A 775-nucleotide genomic window follows, 5' to 3' on the forward strand; every position below is an offset into this window, starting at 1 on the left:
CATGTGTTTTAGTGCTGCTTCTTTATACATGTGTAGCCAACAAATACTGTACTCATATGTGTAAAAAAATGTCACTTGTTTCTTTTGAGGACTGACTATTCTCTACAATAAGCCCTAACTGTGTTAAGAGCTGCCTCTGGTGGGTTAGTGTCATTCATGTTCTGTGGGAGATATATGTTTTCTCCAGATCAGCACTCCAGGTTTTTCTGATCCACCTTGACTGGTTTTTATGCATACCCTGGTCTTTGGACGTGGCTGCCTGCTAGGCCTCTTGGTATATAGGTATCCTGTCTGCACTGAGAACCTGCCAGTTATAGTCTTGTCAGAGGCTTGTTAGAGTCTGGTTAAAGTCCTCAGTATTCATGTGATACTCATTGTATTCTGCTGGTTCCTAGACATTCTCAGATTCCTAGTAAATAACTGTCTGTATATACTCCAGAGTCTTGGTCCTATTCCAGCCTGTGTCTGAGGAGTCCTGCAGGCATACCTGCCGTGTGTCTGAAATCCTGCCCTGAGAGCCATTATTTCCAGTCCTGTCGGCGTTCAAAGTCTTGGTCCCAGCCTAGTAGATCCCCTCATTCCAGCAATGGAGACAAGTTATCTCTCTGCTATTTCTTGATTCTTCATGTATTGTTGCATACATGTGCCCATCTTAAAGGAATTATTGATATGTTTAACACCTTCATGCATTGTTGCATTTACAGTAGTTAGGTAGAAAATTGTATCACTGTTTCCTACTTCATGACCTTTGTTAGTAGACCTGCTTAGTAGTCAC

This window comes from Crinia signifera, chromosome 6, assembly GCF_055691185.1.
Source record: "Crinia signifera chromosome 6, ASM5569118v1, whole genome shotgun sequence".
In the NCBI taxonomy this organism is placed as follows: domain Eukaryota; kingdom Metazoa; phylum Chordata; class Amphibia; order Anura; family Myobatrachidae; genus Crinia; species Crinia signifera.